At 43.2% G+C, this 20,010-nt stretch overlaps 1 non-coding gene across 5 annotated transcripts in view; it reads left to right on the forward strand.

The window, feature by feature from the left end:
* LOC102565061 (uncharacterized) overlaps positions 1–20,010 on the forward strand; it is a 56,404-nt gene that overhangs the window by 23,536 nt on the left and 12,858 nt on the right. For 4 of the 5 annotated variants that reach the window (XR_009455868.1, XR_009455865.1, XR_009455867.1 and 1 more), the window contains 4 exons: positions 3,168–3,211; positions 9,029–9,251; positions 14,990–15,073; positions 16,193–16,240. This is a non-coding gene — a transcript (uncharacterized LOC102565061). Of the gene's footprint in view, positions 1–3,167; positions 3,212–9,028; positions 9,252–14,986; positions 15,074–16,192; positions 16,241–20,010 lie in introns of all 5 variants that reach the window. The other variant, XR_009455866.1, reaches the window with a different exon arrangement.

Raw genomic sequence — 20,010 nt, forward strand, 5'->3', positions numbered from 1 at the left:
AGAAAAAACACAGACAGGAAATAAGGATGTATACAGAGATTTCTGCTTCATTGCAGTAAAAACTAGATCCTTCCTAAAAAGGAGCAAGTAGCCATTTCATAGTTTTTAGATAGACCTTGCATGCTACTGCCATATGCACATATGACCCTGCCATAAAAGTGTTGACTTCAAAAGCTCACTTGTATTCCCATTTTCTTACTCTTGCAAGCAACTGGCAAGGGAAGCCTTCCCCAGACAGACAGCTGTAGCCTGACATCACAATAATTAGAAGTGTTTTAAAAAAGGAAAAATCTCTCATAATAATCCTCCTCATGTTCTCATAGAACACATCTACATGTGCATTAATGTGCCATAATTGGTACTACTGCACAGTAGCACTGGCACATGTTTTTTTACATGACGCTAATGCACAGAAGACTAATTTTGTTGTGCTTTAGCGCATTAGCATGGCTTTTGCTGTGATTTGGTAATGCGCACTACTATTAGTTGACTGCACATTTAATGTCTCATGTAGATGTGCCCATAAATAAGATATGGAAATACGGTTTAGCTGAAATTACTAGCAGGGAGGTGCATATATGGTTAAATAAATGTGTTCAAAGAGTATTCAAATTGGAAAGAGGTATCACGTAAGATATTTTGGGGGTCTGTCATGGGTCTGATACTACTCAATATTTCCGTTAATGACTTGAAGGATGGGACTGAGTATACACTTAGTAAATCTGCAGATGGCACCAAATTAAGAGAGGCACAAGACTGGGATTTAAAATGACCTTTATAAATGTGGGAAAATCATCTGAAATAGATAAGATTAAATTCAATAAAGACAAGGGTAAAGTATTATGCTTGGAAAGGAACATTCAAAATGCAGTTACAAAAACAGGGAGCAACAGATTAGGCTTCAGTCCTACCTGAAAAGATATCAGTATTATAATGGACAGCAAGCTACTGTTGCAATAAAATTTAACAACAGACAGGGGTGTAGTAAATATAATTTGCAAGGAGCGGGGAGCAATTCTTCCACTCCTTTCAGGACTGGTGAAGGATGACCCAGAATGTCTAATACTCTGGGTCCACATTTCAAGAAATACATGGACAAATTGGAAAGAATCCAGAAGAGAGCAAAAAAATTATTAAAAGATTAGGAAACATAAATGCAAGGAAATGTTGGAAGAACTGGAATTATTTAGTGTGGAGAAGAAAATATTTTAAAGGGAAGTTGATCACAAGTCCTCAAATACAGAAAGAGTTGTTATGAAGGGGATATTGATCAATTGCTTCCTGTGTCCACAAGGGGCAGCACAAGAAATCATGGACTTAAACTTGAACAAAGGAAATATATATTGGATATAAGGAAAACTTTCTAACTATGAAGGTGGTTAAATGATGGTACAGATTGCCTGAGGAGGTTTTGGGATCTCCATCACTGGAAGTCTTTAAGATTGTAGATTGATTTTTTGTTTACATTAAATATCTGGTTCTTATAACAGTTACATTTTTTTTTAATTTCACTAACATTTAGGCCACTAATCCTTAACCAGGGTGCTGAGGTCCTGTGACATCCTTTTAAGGATGTTGTGGAGTACTGTGCAATATTAGCTTTTTTAGATGTGCAAATGCTTACACAGGATTCACTAAATAAACTCAGAGATTAGTTCAAATAAGTATCCATAGTGTCAAAAACATTCTAACATGTTGTGGTCTTTCTGAGTTCTTCACAGAGGAATTGCTTCATTATTTTTCCATGGTCAAAAAACAAGTGAAAGCTAAGAGCTGGCATTTTCCGAGGGGTGCCTCAAGTGTAGTGAGGAGTGCCTTGAGTCTAAAAAGTTTGAGAACCACTTATTTAGGAGTTACAACCAAAATTAGAGCCCACCCATGGTAAGGAACGAGCAAATGCATCTCTGCCCCAAAGAGTTCACATTCTGATTAGGCAAGATGCCAAGTTAATGTTGTTATCCTTGTTTTACAAATGGGAAACTGAAGCACCAAGTGATTTGCCCCCAGATCACTCGGGAAGTATGTGACAGAGCTAGGATGTAAACACAAATTTAAGGAATCCCAGTCCAGAGTTTCTGTTATCAGATCAACCTTCCTACAAAAGAATGACTCAAGATGAAATTTTCAAATGGCTTTAAGTGACTTTGAAAATGGGACTTAGGTTTCTAAATGACCCAGGAACCCAGAGAATCTCTATGTGCAGTTCTGAGAAAAATGATTTAGTCTTGGTTCTTTTAAATCTATTGATAGTATAAGGAAATGTCTACTTGATGTGAGGATGGATATCAGATTCTGGCTCTTAATTACTTCAGTGTGCTTACAAAGGGAGTAGATCAAGATAAAACTTGGCTCATATTTTAACATTTTGGTTTGATTGACCCTGAGGTATTAGAAGTCAGCTTACACATCTGTGTAGTGGTGTTTCAGATACTAAAGCATGCACATTAAAATACTGTGCTATTATCTGCAAAATTCTCTAAGGGACTTTTGCCAGGAGCCAGTTAACACTCACAGCAATTCTATAAAATACAGTATTTAGAGCCACACAACACAACTTTTTAAACTGTACAAAGTACCCCAAGCTGTAACCCAGATTGGTGTCCAACAGCGTATGTTATCCATGGCTCATGGCAAAAGTCCCTGAGAGGACTTTGTATCCTGGGTATTAACCGTTTTGTGTCATCTCAAGCCAGGTTGATGTTACACTTTTTGTAGCTTTCACAGTCTAAGTTCAATGAAAATATAACTGGCCCCTGTTGGAAGTGGGGAATTTGTGAAGTGATCTGCCCTTTCTATTCAGATAATTCATTTCACTTTTGAAAACTGACCTTATTTTTAGTAGGCAAGGCAGTTATAAGGGCTGTCTCACTTGGTGGTTTGCTTGGGGATTTTTTTTTTCATTTTGCTATAAGATTCCCACTGAGTTAAAATGAACTTTTTAAGTTTCACTTGCTGTCACTACTCAGGACTGCCATCAGAAGGAGATCACAGGCAGTGCTCATGCTGCTTTCCATATCGCTAACTGGGAGCAGAATAAATAGCGCTCATCTTGTTGTACGGCTCCTGAAATGAATGTGTAGACACCTAAACTAACTCCCTCTCCTTGGTGCAGAGGACTGTGAGCTGTTGGATATCTCCATCTCTTTGTCTTTTGTTTTTATTCCTAGGTCTGGGACACCTGGTCAAGTGGAGCTGTCCAAATTCTTGACAGGTAATCTTGCTCCTTTTTTACTGTGCTACCAAGCCTGCATTTGAAATGCATGTGCAGAGCTCATCTGTTAGAAACTGGGAGATTGCCTTAGACCTGATAAAGTGGGGATTATTAATTTATTTAGTCTTGCTTGGATATAGGTCAAGGAGCAATGTCTGGCACCTTACTCTTTTCTGTGCCCAGTTCCTGAAATGCCTGTGCTCTCTAGCCATGCAGAGGACCATTTCCTGGGGGTGTGCACGTGGAAGGTGGCTTGTAAATGCTAGTAGTGGCTGGATTTGGGTATTATAATGATTCTCCTGAGGGTTAAGGATTTGCACAGAGGCAGGATGCAGTTTGAGATGAGGCAAATATTTTATTTCTTTCAGGTAGAAGGGTGTGTTAATGGTTATTCTTTTATTTCTCTGTTAGTTTTGGATTATTTACACCGGATGTTCTCTGGATTTCCATGGGCTCTGGATTTTGAGGGGAAGTGTCTGAATAGGAAATTTAGAAAATGAGGAATTGGGTGTCTTCAAGAGAATTTGGTACCAGAGACAAAGACTCTGAGATATATAAGCAGAAGTACCTCATAACTGGCATTAGTGAAGTCTGGATCTAGGCAGGACCTGTAAATCTAGGCAAGATGTGATTTTTTTTTTTCTTCTTTCATGCTTTTAGTGAAAGGGCACTAGGGGGAGTCTGGGACCTGCGACAATGACCTCAAGAGTGGGGTGGATATGAATGTCCCTGAATGATGGCAGGGGTTTAGGTTGTTTAGGTCCCTGAATGATGGCTGCATTCCACCTTGTTCCCTTTGGCTTGGGTTTACTTATTGATTTAGATACCCAGGTCAGCTGAGTATTTCAACAACATGCCCTTCAACATCCTGCCCCTAAGCTGCTGCCACAGACCCATGATTCTAGGTGGGGAACTGTTAGCTCAGGGCTTTGCGCCAAGCCAGCCTCCTGGGAACTTGGCTCCTAGGGGTCAGTAAGGCTGTTTCACCACTCAACAGGATGTGGGCTAGCAATTGGTAGACAGGGTAGCTAATCCTGACTGCTTGATGTTGTGTGTACTAACACAGCATCTGCAGGAAGCTTTCTACTACAGTCACTTAATATTTCATGCATCTTCAACCCCATTCCCTGGAGGTTCTCAAAGTGCTTAACAAACAGTAGGGAATCAATCCTCACCCCAAGCAGAGTGGATAAATATTAAGATACTTATTTATTATCCCACAGTTTGACAGTCAGGGAAGATAAGGCATAAATAGATTATGTGATTTGCCCAAGAATATGATCTGTGGAGGGGCCTGGAATAGAAGTAGATCTCCTGAGTGTCTTTCCTCTGTGCTAACTATTGTCAGACCTGTGTGCTAATATTTGAGTCTTATCTTTGTTTTAGTCACATCCATAATCAGCAGTGTCACTCAAGTATTCTGTCTCATCTGTCCAGCCTGATGGTAAAGTGTCAAGGTCAAAGTTGATTGGGTCCAACAAAATCCAGCAGTGCTAAGAAAGTTGCCACTTACCCTCCAGGGAATCAATAGGTGCGTTTACATGAGTGCAGAGGCTGCCTTAACACATTGCAATTACAGTGCATTGGAGCAGACTCGATTAATCAAACAGACTCCCACATCTTGTATTGTCACCCCCATGCTTCAGAATGGTGGAGGAGGTGCTTGAACTAAAGCTCAGTGACAATGAATAAGTTTTAGGTCAAGTGCCCCTGACACCATTTTGAAGCACAGGAATGCTGATACACACGACGCTGTGGCACTTTAATTAGAGCAGCTCTCAGAGCCTCTCTAATTAAAATGCCATCCCCACCCCCGTCCCTTTGGAGCACATGTGAAAATACCCAGTAACTTGATGCTATGATGTGTGCCATTCTATGTCCCTGCTTCTAAGAAGACACCCTGAAGAGACTTGAATCCTATTGATTAAATGCTACCAGTCTACTGTGTACTATCCCAAAAGAAGAGGAGAGTCCTGTTGGCAGAGACTGCTTATCACACAGTGACATGTGTAGCCTCCGGGAATGAAAAAGACTGGGGTTTTGAGGCAATACAAGAATGGAAAGGAAATGTTTGTTGCTTCTGTTACACTCCTAAACTTTAGGTTTCAGGTTAATGGTACCTTCCTTTGATATTGGCTATACTGGTGGCATGACCTGGGAGACTAATAACCATGCATGCTGCTGTTCTTCCCCAAGTTCTTTCTAAAAAATATTGGTAAAACAGAAGTGACCAGTTCCTATCCAGTGAAGGCCTAGCAACTGTTTCATGTGGTCTTTTGCTTCAGACTGTATTACTATAATTACTATTCCTACAGCTGCAAGTCTAGATTAGCCAGAAACTCCAGCTCGTACAACATGAGATGGCTACCATCTGAGTGTGAGTATCTACTGAGAAGAGAGAGATAATTAGTCATGTTTTTCTGAAGTCAGTCAGAAGGCAGGGTAGATATGAACTTTTGTAGACTAGAGAACACATCAGATAATTTCCCCCAATTTCCTACTTGCTTCTGAATCCTCTGGTACGTAGGTTTAGTCTTACTCTTCAGGGTCATCTCTGGTCTTGGATCAGGATATCTATGGACAGAGCTGCCCCTAGGGCGGTGTGGGACCCGGGGCAAATCAGCCTGTGTGGGGCCCCCTTCACACTATGCAGGGCCATGGTACCCCCACAAAGGGGGGAGGGGGTCTCTGTGCTTCTTCCGCTGTGTGGGACTGAGCCACCAGCTTCATGGGGGCCTTGCAGGAGGGGCTGCAGCCTCTCTGCCTGGCTCCGCGGTGCCCCCCCAAAGCATGGGGTCCAGGGCAATTGCCCTGATTCACTGTACGCTAGGGATGGCTCTATCTATGGAACTCCCTCCCCATATGTACCCTACCACCAGAACTTAGATGGGAGTGGGACTATAATACCAACTGAACTCCCAGATATAAAGAGAAGACCAGATTTATACAATCAGGTGCAAAATTCATCATAAACATAGATGGGGTGTCAATCTGAGTAGTGTTAAAGTGAGGAGGCTGAACAGGCAGAGAAACAAATTGTTTGGAACTGCATTAAACTTGGGTTTTCTATCCAGAAATTCCTCTTATGGTGTGGACTGACATTGTTCTGAAACCCAAAGCCTCAGGAGCTAGGTAAGAGGCAGTAGTGGCTTTCATGCCTAAATCCCTGGTTGAAACAAGGCCTGACTCAGTTAAGAGCCCTTTTTCACATGAAGTGGCCTGAACATCCCATGTGAAATGAATTGGTTGCCTTGTTCCATTTCCTTGTAGACTGGTCTTTGATCCAGAGGGTCACTATTATTGGTGGTGGTATGAGACTGCCTTGCTGATTTTTTTTCCTCTGTAGGATGACAAGGAGCTGAGCAGGTAGATTTCTTTCACAGCTATTCAAATATTTCCCCTGTGCTCCCATGGCAGTATCTTCATTTTTTGGAGGGAACTGAGACACCTCTTGGATTTAGGTGACTTCCCCCAGATCACACAGGAAGAGTCTTGTGCGTTCATGAATGGAACCTTACAAATCTAAATAGAACTTCTTTCTCCAGAACAGGCAAGAAGCAGGGAAGCGCATGTAGCTGCTGCCCATATTGAACCCTACAAGACTAAATAGATTATTTACTCTGCTAGGCTAGGAGTTGAGGACTTTTCACCACCACTAAAAAATAAGGTAGAAATGAGTTGCTTTAGAAGTGACCCATGTCTCCTGCCCCCCAAATGAAAGTAGATGTACTGTCATAAGTAGGCTTGCAAAGGCAGAACCAATACTCAGACATCTGCAGGGTCCCTTGAGAGGCTAGTTGTACCCACTTTGAAACTCCTCTTGTTGATATTTTATACAAACTGTTCTTTTCCAGCTGAACTGTTCCTTCATGCGTGTTTCTCAGATATGTGATGGGCCGGTTAGGCATGAGGACCTAACCTGAAGAATTTCCAGTGAGATGGGGAAAATACTTTTATTCAGTAAGCAGTACAAGGCACTGCTAAGACCTCAGCTGAATGTGGTCTGCAATTATGATCATCTCTATTCAAGAAAGATTAACTAAAATGGAATGGATGTAGAGGAGGACTTCATGAATTATTAGGAGAACATAGCTCCTTTTCTTATGAGAGGAGTCTCTCAGCAGCTTGATTTGTTTAGCTTAGGAACCCCCCTCCCTACCCCCACCCCAAAAAATGCTGAGATGGGAAGTGATTACTGTTCATAGATATATCAGAGGGGTAAACACCAGGGAGAGAGAAGAGGTATTTAAACTAAAGGGCAATTCTTGTGAAAAAACAGCAGAATATAAACTCATTGTAAATAAATGTGGACTGAAAATTTGAAGTTTTCTAACTAGCAGAGTACTGAGGTTGTGGAATAGCCTCTGAATAGGGGTAGTGGGCATAAAAGCCAAGCTGTTTAATATGAAATTTGATTAGCTGATATAAAGGATTTTATGATGTGATTCCCTGCAATAGCAGAGCACTTGGTAGCCTAGGAGATCCCTTCTAGTCCTTTATTCATGTAGGAATCTGCCAGGAAGAGAATGTATTCCAAATTATTGCTACAGCTCTCTTTTCTGGGAATGTCATTGAACTTCCCTAACATCTGAGAGTGCTAACAGAGTCAAGGGACACAGTATCTCTTGATCTGCTGGTAGTGTTAGTACAGATATGAGCATTTGATTTCTTGGAAGGTGAAAGTAAGTTCTCATAAGGGGAAAGTAAATCGTTATTAGTTTTGTTATTGGAACAAAAGTTTTCTCTTTGCTCTGCCTCCTGCTTGCCTTTTTTAGATGCTTTGGCTAACAGAATTCATTGTGTTCTGTTGATGCAAGGCATGAGCCAGATTTTACCCTACATTTTACCTGAATTCAGAGAATCAAGCTAAGGTCTTTCCATCTTGTCAGTTGGGTGGATGGAAAAGCTGAGCATGCAGCAACACCTGTGGGTTTGTAGAGGACCACCTGGTTGGAATTTAAGTGTTATTCATGCACAAACAGAAATTGAATTCAGTTTCTGCTCCCTTATGCATTATTTTAGAACAATGAAGAAAATATTATAATGCTATGCTGTGAATTGATGGTGCATTCTCCCATGGATTCTGCGTGCCACTTGAGTCACCACATGTCACCTGCAGAAGTGGCTTAGGAACTGAAGTTTCATTCAAAGGCAGGAAAACTGGAAACCTAAATGTATCCATCACTTCTGAAAGTTTATTTGGTTTTCTCATGTTCCATCAACAGCTCATGGTTTGAGATATTTCTTGGAGCCAAACAAATTGGACCAGAGTTGTTTCAGCCACAGAGGAGTCTACATGGGGCATTGGGTAGGAGAAACACAGGAAGAGGTAGAGTGGTTCTGCCAAAGTGAAATTACTATTTCAAATAAACTAATGTAAAGGGTCCAAACAAAATACCTTCTTGTATCTGAATAAAAATGTGCCTGGGAGACCTAGACCTGATTTGCCACAGCCAGGTTGTGTCTGTCAAATGCCATCCCATCCTATAGAAAATGGCAACATTAATATAACATCTGTCAGCAAAAGCTCTAACAGTCCAGAAGTCAGGGGCTAAGTCCTCTCTTCTGTTGTTGCTGTCCATGTGGTACCTGAAGAACTGTAAAAACATTTCTGCCTTGAGGACAAACACCAGCACTAAATTAATCTTTTTAAAAGAAACAGCAATGAAAGGAAAGGGGCAGTGGGAATAAATAAGTGCTTATAGAGTATCGCTGTGCTGCTGGAAGGCTGCCGTATCCTGAACTCTGTAAACCGTTCTCACTAGCAGGAAAGTAGCAAGCTCTCATGCCTGACTGTCCTTATTGATATCCCTGCAGGTGGAAAAAGGTATCTTAATAAGAAAGGAGAAAGAGAGCAAGGAGGTGAGATTTTCATTTCTATTGTGTCAAGTGCCCATGGAAAAGTAATCTCTTGGGCTATCATCTGGAAGCTGTGAGACGTGCCACCATGAGCAACAACGAGAAACAAATGGACCCTGGCTCATCCCCTCCTCCTGAACTGCCAAAGAGAAAGAGGGGAAGGCCAAAGAAACAGCCACAAGTGAGTACCTAGTGGCCTAAAAGCCCAGCAGGGAATGCTGGGGTGTTAGGGATTGAAAGCAGTTTTTTATAGATGTTACATTTTTTCTAGATTTAATCCAGACTACAACCGTTATTATATATGCATGAATGTCTGTAGTCTGAATTCAAATGGCTTCAGTCCGAATGAACAGTCCATCGAATGAGATTTAAAGTTAATGCAGAATAGAGCAATCTGAACTAGGCAATTTAAATAGTGTTAATTGTTGCTTAACACCAGTCCTTAGGAATTTGGCAGATAAGCATTGCAAATAGCAGTCCCTGCAAGGGAAACTCAGGTGGATTTTTGTAACACAAGAGAAGCTATCAGGCACAAAGTAACATTTTTTACCAGGTTAAATGTGCCAACAACATCTGACTAAGCTCCCAGCCCTGCCCCAGTGCATAGGTCACTGGTCTGTGAAGAAGGAAACCCCCTGCCCTGCCCCCAAGACATTGGCTGAGATGGTCATCAGCACTCGGGTCAGGTGCACCCATGAAGGCTTCTGGAACAGCGCTTTAGATAACTGTCAGTCGGCTTGCAACAATGTAACACTGCTTTAAACAGTCTCATTATTGCCTCCTAAATACCTACAAGGGCAAGTGCTAAATGCATAAGCCCACACACAGAGGTTGTGAATTGGGTCTGTTAAGGGGCTGATGGTTAATGATCTTCTATTAACCCTTAATTCAAATTGAAATTTAATTTGAACTGTGTGATGTGAATCAGTTAACACGGTTTAGAACAGTGGTTCTCAACCTGTTTTGTACCAGGACCCATTTGTAAACATTGATGGCCAGTCCTGACCCAGTGCCCTTCACTCCCGACCCACTGCTCCACGCCCCCAGCCCCGCAGTGCAGGCAGAGTCCATTGCAGGCTAGAAATCTGCCAGCCTGCAATGGGTAATGTGCAGTTTCCCATGTTTTTCTCCTTTAAAGGAGAATCCATTTTTAAAGTTAGTTGATCCATTTTCAAGGTTTGTTCATATATTCTTGTGACCCGCTTGTCGGTCGCGATCCATGGGTTGAGAAACACTGGTTTAGAAAATGGTGAACATGTCCACAAATGGCCTTACTGACAGAGACAAGGCTGGGTTTACTTGAGTTACAGACTAATTTGGGCAGGCATAATTTGGTGGGGGGAGGAGGGAAACTTGAGAGGAAAACACCCTACTGCTCAGAAAAGAAAGAGCATACACACTTTGGCACAGCTGCTGCCAACAGCAAGTCCCCAGCTGTCCTCACCCTACCTTCAAGCCAGCAGACCATGTCCACATAGACTGTGAATTACTCCAAGATGAGTTAACCTGGTATTTGTAGCACTCAAGACTACTAGGATGCTTAACCCATTTTGCTTCTAAATGACTTGCAATGGGGGAAGAAACTGCGATCTTTTTCCCCTATACCAAGCACCCTGCTGGAATGAACAATAGTTTGCCATCCGTGCAAGGTATTCAGCATATGCATTCAAAGCTAAATGCAGGCAAATGTGGTTCCATTTGCAGCCCTGTATAAACAGAACACTGATTATTAAAAAAATAATATATCAGCATACACATCTCTGTTATAAAGCCTGTTTGTGCAACAGTAAATAACTATACACACATACACTTAGGCAGCCATCTCTCTGCACACACCTACATGCATCCTGTGCCCTACCGCACCAATATGTCCTGTACGCTGGGCAAACCTCACAAAGAAATAATGTGCTTTCCAAATAACGATGGTCAAGTGGATTCCATAGAAATATCAGCCCATACAAAAATACATGGAATACTTTAGCTGTATTAGACACATTGAAGTTAATGTTTTTTAGTGTAGCATACAAGAATAGCAATCTCTGTGTTAAGATGGTCAGTCAGTGATATTCAGGAACATTGACAACAAAAACATAGGTCTGAAATCAGTGGGTGTCTTCTGACAATATCTTCACTGTCTTAGTGTTAGTTTATTATTAGTTGCTTTCTGAATAACACTTGCATTTATTTTCCTTTTCACTGCTATTTACCTTTTTAAAATAAAGCCTCTCTCTCGTTGCCAAGCAAACAAATCATCCTTCTGGGAAACACCATGTTATACTAAATGATATTATACTTAATCTTGACTGAGATTCCAAGCAATTTTTCAGAGAGCAACAAATGAATTCAACTTAGCGAATGCCTTTTGGTGCTATGCTATATCAAGTGCTTCTTTGCAGTTGGTATAGTCTTCTGAGCTCCTTTAAGACCTACATGAAGTGTTTGGTAGCACTTCACAGCACAGTTCACGAGTTCAATAGGATGGGAGTGTCTCATGGTCCCCTACCTCCCCACTCCCTTTCCTACATCCTTTTGGCATTTAGGGACACAGAAAAGCAGCAGTAGAGAAGTGTTTATCTAGTTTCAGTATTATATATACCCAATTATTGTAGGTTCTGGCCATCCCACAATCTTTTAATGTGTTTATCCTCACAACCTCCCTGGTAATTTGGCAAGCGCTATTATTTCCATTTTGTGGGTAACCAAACCGAAGAGAGATTTAGGTCTATAGCACCTCCATGCTGTGCCTGAAGCATGCTGCATCCTTGCTCCTCTTCTGTCTGTGCTGACATCTAAAAATGTGGCAGTATGGCCCCCTTAGAGCTCACTGAGCCTGTGCCCAGAGCTGCTCTTAGGCTGTCTGTCTTGGTTATGTTTGACACACATGCTTCACCACCTGAAGGCAGGCAAGATTCTTTGAGTTGATGTGATACCTTGTATTAGACCAACTAAATAGTTGGAAAAAAGTTCTTTGCAAGCTTTCAGGCATAAACACCTTCCATCAAGCATAGGGAGACTCTGCTGGTGTTATGTGTTCTCTAAGGTAGAAGAGAAGCTAATTTACACATGCAGGTCTGTGAAAATACAAATGAGTGGAAGTTTGGAAGACAATAGGTGGAAATAGGAAAGGAGGGAAATGTGTGAAGGAATGCAAGTGGTCAGCTAGAGGCAGGTTACCTGGGGTATCAGATGTCAGGCAGGTTATAATGTGTGTAAATCCAATGTCTATATTAAGTCCATGATTTTTTTGTATCCAGTAGATGAATGAAGTGAAGTTTGTAGGCTCATCTATGAATGCTGTTTTTAAGTTCCCTTTGAGGATTAGAACTGAGAGATCGGAGAGGGTGTGGTTGCCTTGTAAGAAGTGGGCACCCACAGGTAATTGGATTTCATAGACACTAGAGCTGGAAGGAACCTTGGAAGATCATCGAGTCCAGCCCCCTGCCCCAGGGGCAGGAAGGCAGCAGGGATCATAGGATCCCAGCAAGATAAACATCCAGATGTCTTTTCAAGGCGTTCAGAGTAGGTGCTTGAACCACCTCCGGCAACAGTGTATTCCAAAGCTTGGGGGCTTGGACAATAAAGAAGTTCTTCCTTATGTCCACCCTGAAACAGTCTTGGAGGAGTTTGTGACCGTTAAACCTTGTCATCACTTGGGGTGCTCTGGTGAGATGTTCCCCAGATCCTGGTAAGCACCCCTGATAAACATATATGTGGCCACCAGGTCACCCCTGAGCCTGCACTTTTCCAGGCTGAAGGATAGTTTTTCTTTGGATTTTCAGTGTGTGTTCATTTCGGTACACAATTGCTGTTTGGTTTCTTCTACATATTTTCCATCAGGGCATTTGGTGCACTGGATGAGATGTATTACATTTCTGGAGGTGCAGGTGTAAGATCCAGGAATGGTGATGGCTCTGTTGTGAAGCGCAGTTATTGTGGGGGGGGGGTGGAGATGTGTTGGCAGGTTTTGCATTTCTTGTCCTGGCATGGTCTATGTAACAGGAGGGCATCCTAGGGGTTGCTGTGATCTCCCCTAATGCCCCCTTTATCTTGCCAAGTTAGCCACAAGAGCACCCTCAATTCTCATCCACCACATCTTCGATGTTATATGTATCATAGGGAGGCTGCCTTTCTGCCCTCTTGGACACGGTTATCCTGCTGTACCCAGGCCCCGTTCTGTGATGGGTGTTTCAGTGCACCCCAGCCTTATGGGCTATGCGTGGCTCCAACCACCCCTTTACCACGCTCCAAGCCTTGCTGATGGAATTGACATTCTTCAGTCTCGCACTGCCCCCTTGCTGGGGCTTCTCACTGCCCCCTCACTGGGACTAGGGTCTCCACACTGCCGTGGGTCCCCTATGAGGCCGCCTCCAACCCCTAATAGCCTCACCCAATCCTCCAGTGAAAACAGCAAACAAAACACAACCCCCTGGGCTATAATATAAACTCTAGCTGCCTGGCCATAATGTTATTCCAGCCACCCCTGGAGTGCTCCATCCTTCCTCAATCTCGGGGCTGTACCTGCAGTCAGACCTCTCTCTTCTGCTTACTCTGGGAGAGCTCCTTCTCCCTTGGCAGCTGGCAGGGAGCTGCCCCCCTGGCCTCAAGCCTGGGATTTATATAGGCGCCAGACCCTACCCCTTCCGGTCAGCAGGCCAGGTGCAGGTGTGGCCACTTCCCTCATTAAGCGGTTGTCCCAGCAACCTGCACCTGGGTTCCTATCTCTGCTCTCAAAGTAGCAGGCACCTTAGTGCCCTGCTACAGTCTAGATCCATTAGGTGTGGTTTGGGTCGTAGGGAGTTTGCTTCTGATGATAAGGTTAGCTCTGATGATGAGGTTAGCGAGGTTCAATGTTTGTTTAAAGGCTAGGATGGGCAGTTCTGGAAAGATCTCTTTAAGAATTGGGTCTTCTACTAGAATGAGTTGCAATTGTTTGAGGATTTTCTGTATAGATTCCAGGGAAGGATGGTATGTCATAACTAACGGTGTGCATTTAGTGGGGATTTTCTTTTTATACTACAGGAATTCTTTGCATATCCAGGTGGATCTTTCAAAAGTGTGATCTGTCTCTCTGGAGGAGTGTCCTTGTTGGGTGAAAGCCCTTTTGAGATTCGTGAGGTGACGATAGCAGGTATTCTGCTCAGTGCAGATTTGGTGATATCAGAGATCTCGGCTATAAATTACAGCTTTTTTGGTGAGTTTAGGGTGATTGCTGGTTCTGTGTAGATATGTATATTGGTCTTTGGGTTTCTTGTACATGGCAGTTTGTATTTTACCATTCTGGATAGTGTTCATGATTATTGTTGAATTTGTGATGATGCAGAGTCTCCCTATGCCTGATGAAGGGTGTTTGTACCTGGAAGCTTGCAAAGAACTTTTTTTCCAACTATTTTAGTTGGTCTAATAAAAGATGTCACATCTACCCAAAGAATTTTGCTTGCTTATGTCCTCAGACCAACACAGCTACAACCAACAACTCCACCACCTGAAGGCAGCTATAGGCCTCATTTATGTCATTTGGTGCACATGGCACAGGAACAACTGAGTGAGGCTTGCTGAACAGTGTCACTTCCAGGCAAAACATGGGGATGGGCTGGACATGCCCTATGTGACTAACGAAAGTCACAAAGGAAATCTGGGTCAGAGTGAAGAATTAAATCCTGTTTCCCCACATCTCAGGCTGATGAACTATCTGTAGCTCCATGTTTCCTGTCGGTCAATGTATTGTTGCTATCATCTAAGGCTGAAGTAGTATTTAGCATCTAGGAATGGGGAGGACAGCCAGCTCTCTATGGAGTACCAGTAATGCTCCATTAATCAAGGACCACAGAATGTGAAATGCTGGGCACGAGTGTCATATGTTGTTGGATTGCTAGATGCGTGAAAGTTATTGTAATAGCTCCCATCCTTTTGTCAAAGCAGGAGCCTGAGGAACTGGTGCCTTTAAAGAAGCCACGTGGAAGGCCAAAAGGAAGCAAAAAATTGAATACTACTTCTGGACAGACGGTAAGGCCGTGATTCCCGGCTGTTTTTGTTCTTCTGTCTTCCTCTGCCCAACACTGTCTACTTGCATCGTCCACCAAAATTGCCTAGTCATTGTCCTTTGTTACCCACTGCTGCTCCCTCCTCATCTTCATTGCATTGCATCCTGCTTTCTCCTCTCTTTCCTTCTCCTCCTCCTCCTCCTCTTAGTAGTTTTAATACCTTTCTTATTTTGCATAATCCTCCACTGTTGGCGGCATCCTCTGACTCACCTGGTTGATGTCCTGCCTCGAAGCTGTCTAGGTCTCTTTCAAGTCTTCTTCTCTTTAGTTATCCTAGTCTCAATACTAATTTACCTACCTGTAGTCCTAATCTAACTGCCTTCTTGTTAGCCCTACCCATTCCTCCCCATACTAATCCTTAGCCTTATACTGTAGCCCTCTGCCACCTGATGTGCGTCCTACTGCTCATCATCCTCTTTGTCATTTTTGTTCTGGGTGTTGTTCTAGTCACCATCAGTCATCTAAATCCTCCTGTTTGTCCTTCACTTAGCCCCTTTCCCTCGGTAATGCTTCCCATTTGCTGTCACCATATAGTTCTCATCTGGCACTCCCTTTTTCCTAGTCACATTCCAACTTCTCCATCTCATTTGCTTCCTCTTCTTAAAACTCTGCCCCTTAGTTCTTCCTCTTTCTAATTGTTGTAGTCTTCTTTTTCATTTGCTTCATCTTCCACTGTTGTTATCCTTCAGCTCCACCTGATTGATGGCCTCCTTTGTGCTGCCTCCTACTTTGTCTACTTGTCTTCTAAATCCTTCTCCTTCTTGTCCTAGACTTGATCATAATTTACCTGTCCTAGTTCTAATCTAAATGTGTCTGTTTTTCACCTGATGGAGCTGTTTGACTAACAGCTGCCACCTTACCTTTCCTCCTCTTTCATTGCCATATGTTCACTGCCAGTCTTTTCTTAGTTCTCTTTCTCTGCTGTTTCCTCTATTTAGTCCTTCTTTATCATTCTCCTAATCTAAACCCTCGGCCTTCCTTCTCCTACCTGTCACACTTGTAGATGCTATGCTGAAGCCTTCCTGATCAAGTTTAATGGCCTACTCTCATTTAATTTCTTTTTGTTTTGTATTTTTTAAAGGTAGACTCTCCACTTGCAAAAAGGCCAAGAGGGAGACCCCGCAAGTGGGTAAGTACAGTAAGGTCAACGTTCTCTTTTAATTCCCTCTCTTTCTTTGAGAGAAGAAAATGAAGGAAATCACATTCACACTGACAAGAAAAATGGTGGAGTGTCCTTCAAATAGAGTTCCCAGGACAACTGGGCTTGGAGGGTACAGGAGATGGAGCCTGTAGCACAGGGAAAGAAGACTCACTTAGCAGGAATAAAAACCACCAACATCAGAAGGCTGAGACAGCATCAGCATGAAATGAGCATTGAGTAGTAGTCCTGTTCCAGCGAGTAGACTGCAGTGTGTGAATGTGAGGGGAGAGGGTTAAAGTTCAAGAGAAGAATTGGCAGAATGCTTAGTTTTCATCATGGACATCAATTGCTTGCCCTTTGGTCTGTAGTAGCCCAGCTTTAATCTTCAGGGGATGCTGAAGGACCCTGTCCCCTGGGGCCAGCAAGGAAAGACCAGGTGCTGGCAGCTGTCATGAAACGTTATTTCTGTTATTTCCATGTCATTTAGAACTGTGAGCTTATAAGAGATCAGAAAGCCAATGCTTTTTAAATATAGAGTTACAGAAACCTAAAAAAGTAAATATATTAAAAGCTGAGGCTTCCTAAAGAGGATAATTGTGAGGGGGAAACTGCAAGATTCAGAGCACTGACCATCTTGTAAAACACCTGCTGATACAGTCTGCCCTGTGGTTAAACTGACAGCAACTTGTAGGAAGGAGATGGGCTCAGCCATGACACTCCACTCTGTTTTGCAGCTCTTCTGTGTGCCTTGTATACAGCTGTAGACCAGGGCTGCCTGAGGAGAGGGCTGGAGAAGAATAGAGGATGGTAGGGGAAACATGGCAGCATCCAGACAGGAGTGTAAGGACATATTCCTGTCACCTCTCAATAGAAGTGAGGTGAGGAATAATAAGAAAGCAGAAACGGTGGGATTAGGAAATGCTGTATGCTGCTGTTGAGCTAAACAGAAAAGGCTGGTCCAACAGATGAAAGACAGCCCAGTGTTACGGTAATAGTCAAGAGCTTGGGAGACCCCTTGTGTGTCTCAGTTTCCATCTGTAAAATGGGGCTAATGGCACTGTGCTACTTCCCCAGGGTACTGTGAGCAAAATACTTTAAAGATTTTGAGGTGGTCAGAGACTGCAGTAGCAGGGTCATATATGCAACTTAGAAAAGGCAGGAGGCATTCAGGATCTGGATATAATTACAAACGTTTTCTGGGAATATCAAGAAAATCCAAATTAAACATTTATTTTTGGGTGGACTGATCCAAATCAGAGCATTTCAGTTTATTGAACTAAATCTTAGGGTATTTTTACACGTGCTCCTGGAGTGTGGGGGGCAGGGGAGCATCTCATGTATCAATGTCCCCATACTTCAGAATGGCAGCAGGGACAGTTTACCTAAAGCTTGTCGAAAGAGCATTAGTTAAAGTGCCCCTGCTGCCATTTGGAAATGTGGAGACACTGATACATGAGATGTGGAGGCTGGCTGGAGTGCAGTAATTGCCACACTCCAGCAGACTGTATTAATCACATCTGCTCCAATGCACTGTAATTACAGTGTGCTGGAGCAGCCTCCTGGCTCATGTGTAGGTGCCCTTAATGTCTTGTGTCTAGTCAGCTAAACATTCAGGGTCTACCTGAGTTGCTAAAGTTCATCATGTGCCTCCTGCCTCTAGACTTCTCTGTAGTCCAGGATACTTGACTCAGCTACCTTCTCCACAATGCACTAGAGTCCTCTGAGTGATGGAATAGATAGTTCAACCGAAGAGGAGAATGGGGACAGACATAGACCAGTCACTGCCATAGCGCCTACCACCAGAGCAGGAGTCTCTACTCAAACTCTGGGTGAGGAGGGAGCAGTTCACCACTGATGAGTGGAGATGCACTGTCTCTAAGAGTGATGGGAATAAAGCCAAATATAATAATTTTAGAACTATAATAATTTTAGAATTTCTGATTCTGATTTTAAGCACTTCTGGTTAAACAAGTTAAATCTGTAAAGTCAAACAACCTAAATGTTAGGAAAGAGCAGAATCTTAAGAGGTCTGTGCAACAGTAATTTGCCATCTATGTGAATATGCATCATGATACACGCTTCAGTTACATCATTACATTTTTATTTCTTTAGGATCCTTGCCTCTTTTAGGGCAGTGAGTGGGTACGGATGGATCAGGGCAAGTTTTTAACAGTACACAACAATATAAAACTGGAGTGACAGGAACAGAAGAATAGTCTGAAACATCGAACATAGGAGCATGAAGTATGTTTGTGGAAGCTGGCAGGTTGATGGGAGTGCTTGTGATAACAGAGATTGGGTTCAGCAGCCTGGGAGCTCTGTTGATTCATATGACTTTACATGGGAACCTAGGGAGGCAAAAGATAAATTCCCAAGTGCTTTGGGGTGAAAATGCAATGAGTGTTAAATGCCTACAAGTGGTCAGGACCTCAGTTTTGCAACTGCTAGAGTGCAGCTCCCCCTATTATCATTCAGGTCTTTGTCATAGAAGTGATGGAGGAGAAGGGGGCCCTCTCTCCTCACTGAATCACTGATATCACTTCCTATAGCACCTATTTTCTTTCTTTGAGGTCTGTGAATCACATTCTGTCCCATCCCAGTTGTTTTTGGCTTCTAAAACTGGTTTAATCAAAGCCCACTTACAGCTAATACCGGTAAGGCCTTGTGACATTTGGGGGTGTAATCCTGTTTTATTTTAAGCACTCAAATGGCACTTCACTGGCTGTGTAACTGCTGTTTTGGGACTTGCACACAGTTTGTCATCTGATTTCATGTGCATTTTGGATATGCAAGTGTCCACATAGCTGTTGGGCATATTCAGTGATCTGTACTCCTGCCAGGTAGATATACAGCTCCATACCTGCATACCTAGGTCAGTAAGGTCTAAGTCTTGAAACTGTAGCCAGGCAAAAACCCATAACTAGTAGTATAATTATCCTTTTCTTTAGCCTAGTAGCCTAGTGGTTAAGGCACGCACTCAAGAAGTAAGAAATCCTGGGTATAAGCCAGGGGTGGGCAAAATGATGGACCAGACCAGTGGCCAGACTCCATTTCCCAGCATCCCCTGCCCATATTGCTGCAGCTGATTTCCATGGAGACCCCAGGAGCTGCGGTACCATGAGAGCATGGAGCCAGGGCTTCCACAGAGACCAGTTCCAGCAGCACTGGCAGGGTGTGTGGCTGGGTGGGGAGCTGCTCTGGGGCCAGGACTGGGATCTTGCAGTGTTGACAGTGATGTGCGCAGCAGATCGCAGTTCTGCCCAGGCTCCGGACCACACTGTCACCACCACAAGATCCCAGCCCCAGAGCAGCTCCTTGCCCAGCTGTGTGCTTTGCCAGTGCTGCTGGGACCAGTCTCCGTGGAAACCCTGGTCCCACACTGTCATGGTGCTGCCACTCCTGGAGTCTCCATGGCAACTGGCCGCAGTGACCTAGGCAGGGGCTGCTGGGAAATTGAGTCCACTGCAGGCTTGATCTGGCCTGCAGGCTGGACATTGCCTGCCCCTGATCTAAGCCCTCATTAGCTACAGAGGGTTTGAAACTCCATTTCTTTAGCATCCCAGTACAGTGCTCTAACTGCCAGGGTACAGGTTAGGCTTTAGACAGCCCTTATTCCTTTTCAGTTTTCAGTTTTTTAAAATATTGAGATTTTATTGCTTCGGGTTTTTTGCCTCAATCCAGGCTTGATTTTTTAATTTTTTTTTTTAAATAATATGAACAACTTCACAACCTCAGTGCTGCACAGTATTTGGACAATG

This window comes from Alligator mississippiensis, chromosome 12 (genome assembly GCF_030867095.1).
Source record: "Alligator mississippiensis isolate rAllMis1 chromosome 12, rAllMis1, whole genome shotgun sequence".
Lineage (NCBI taxonomy): Eukaryota > Metazoa > Chordata > Crocodylia > Alligatoridae > Alligator > Alligator mississippiensis.